This window comes from Petromyzon marinus, unplaced genomic scaffold, assembly GCF_048934315.1.
Source record: "Petromyzon marinus isolate PM22_M1 ecotype Great Lakes invasive population unplaced genomic scaffold, UKy_Petmar_22M1.pri1.0 PM_Scaffold_17, whole genome shotgun sequence".
Classification (NCBI taxonomy): Eukaryota; Metazoa; Chordata; class Hyperoartia; order Petromyzontiformes; family Petromyzontidae; genus Petromyzon; species Petromyzon marinus.
Window position 1 is genome coordinate 1,007,698 of NW_027423135.1, and position 2,948 is coordinate 1,010,645.

Consider the following 2,948-nt stretch of genomic DNA (forward strand, 5'->3'; position numbering starts at 1 on the left):
CCGCTGTTGCTTCTGAGTTGTGACCCACATTGCCGATTCTGGCACTCCCATTGTGTAGGGCTGCTCAGTCTATTGTATCGTCCCTGGGCCAATCACGTGAGAGGTCCGTCTATAAATCGTCTGAGGTTCCCTCCCCTCCCTGGTTGGCGTGAAACCCGTTCCCACGCCGGTCTGACCACGCCCTGGTGGCTCCTGGCTCCACGCAAAGGACCGCGCCCAAAACCGCGAGTTTCTCTCTCCATCTCATTGGGGTATGTTTCACGCATGATGACGGTGGTGGTGATAATGGTGGTGATGATGGTGGTGATGATGATGGTAATGATGATGGTGATTATGATGGTGATGATGGTGATGACTGTAAAACACACAAAGACAAAGATCCCCCGTGTAAATTTAGATTTAAAGCTTTCGTGACTGCAGTAATTCATATTCTTAGCTCTTTCGGTAAAGTCACGTTGAAGGGAAACAATAAAATAATAAAATATATATTTCTTATTTTATATATATTTTATTATTTTATTGTTTCCCTTCAACGTGACTTTACCGAAAGAGCTAAGAATATCCCCCGTGTAGCCTCTAACAGACTCTAGGGGCAAGTGCTGTTCGTAGCGAGTAGCAGCAGCACCTGTGAAGGTAGACACAGACAAAGATCCCCCGTGTAGCCTCTAACAGACTGTAGGGGCAAGTGCTGTTAGCGAGCAGCACCTGTGAAGGCTGCCGGCACCGTGGCACACGAGGGGGTGGGTGCTCAGCACCACGCCCGGCCGCCTTTGTCTCCCCCAGTGGCGATGTTTACTACACACCGCTACACCAGGAAATCATTTTAGGCCGAGTCGACCTAGGAGAGGCCCAGAACCGGCTCAGATAATCGTCACTGTTATTGGCCCGTGAGCGGGAATCGAACTCGGGTCGCCGGGTTCGTAGCGCAGCGTAGCGCTAACCGCTACACCCACCGCTCACCCAGACACACACACACGTTACACACATACAGGGAGGGTGCTTTTAATAAAATATGTGAACACTTTTGAGAGTTTGCAACCACGCCGCGAGAAATGTGAAGAAGATTCCAGGCACGAGTTGACAACTTTGGCGAACAAGCGGTGAGACTTTTTGAAGCTTTTAGTGTTACATTTGTTATCATGTTTGTGGTGTATAATTATCCGTGTGTTTATCAATTTTAAACGATGTAAGTGTTAACATTTTATTGAAGCGCCCTGTATATTATTAACACCATATTTAGGCTGCTTGTTTGGGTCTTTCGTTAAAGTCACGCAGATGGATAGAAAAATAATCTAATAATAATAAAAAAATCACGACATTTCGATCGCAACACAAGCAATCGTCTTCAGGTGGAAAACAATTCAGCAGGCGGACTGCTGAGGCAGGTAGAAATACAGATTTTTATATGATTTCATTATTGTTTATCTACGTGACTTTACCAAAAGACCCAAAGAATGTGAATTCCTGCTGTCACGAAAGCTTCAAGTCACTGACAATAGGTTTATCCCCTTTCTTCTGGCAACAAAGTAGCTGTGTTAAGATGTTAAAACACCAAACTGAAAACCTTTTTACAAGGAATCATTTTGATTTAAAGCTTTCGTGACTGCAGGGATTCATATTCTTGGTTCTTTCTGTAAAGTCACGCAGAAGGGAAACAATAGAATAATAATAATAAAATAATAAAAATATAAAACAATAAAATTCTCACGACGTTTCGACTGCTTGTGTTGCAGTCGAAACGTCGTGGGAATTGTATTGTTTTATATTTTTATTGATTTTTTATTTATTATTCTATTGTTTCCCTTCTAAGTGACTTTACCGAAAGAACCAAGAATACAGGGAATCTTGTTTACAGCATTCTAACGATGATACTTGGCGGCCAGAAAGCAAATTACTTCTTGCTGTGGCTATCCCACCTGATGACGAAGGCTTGAGTTGCTTCCGAAACGTCGTGATTTGATTAACTTATATTTTTTTCTATTTGATTACCTACGTGACTTTAGCGAAAGAACCAAAGCGTACACTCTGATAATATTTGATGACGCATTGCCCTTGAAGCTGATTGGTCCACACCAGAGGCGGCTTTCTTTTGAGCCTCGTCTCAAGCGGTGTTAGCCCAGCGGACGTCAACAGTTTTATGAGTTAAGTGATGACGTCACCCTGCTGCTCTATATAAAAACCGGGAGCAAGCGAGGGCTTCACCATTCTGGCGAATTGCCCGATGACGCTGGAAGTATTTACCAGCGAAACGTCGTACTCAAACTGCAAATGTGGATTAACTCTTCAACACACCGGTGGGCTGAAGTAGTGAATTATTTGTCTTTTGTCAACGTGACACTTTTTTTGCTGATTGGCCGTGTCGGGTGGTGGAGGGTTACGACACATTTATAAATAAACGCGATCTAACCCAAAAACCTTTATTATGAGGTTTTTTTTACATTTCTAAGAGTCTGCAACAACAACGACGATGACGATGACGATGACGACGATGACGACGATGACGACGATGACGATGACGACGACGACGACGATGACGATGACGATGACGACGATGACGATGATGACGACGACGATGACGACGATGACGATGATGACGACGATGACGAGAAATGTGCCTCCTGGGTCTGGAGTTCACCTGGAGAAGATCCCAGGCCACGCTGGCGGACTTTGGTGGTCTCGAGGCTCTTTGAAGCTATTGCCATTTGGTGTCGCTTAATTCTAGATCTGAAGCTAGGCAAAATAAATGAAAACAACTAAATTTATATTTCGATTTAAAGCTTTCGTGACTGCAAGGATTCATCTTCTTTGGTTCTTTCGGTAAAGTCACCACCACGTAGAATGAGAATAAAATAATAAATTGATAAAATAAAATAACACAATAATATTCTCACGACGTTTCGGCCACAACACAAGCGGCCTTCATCAGGTGAAGGGGGCGAGACTGTCTG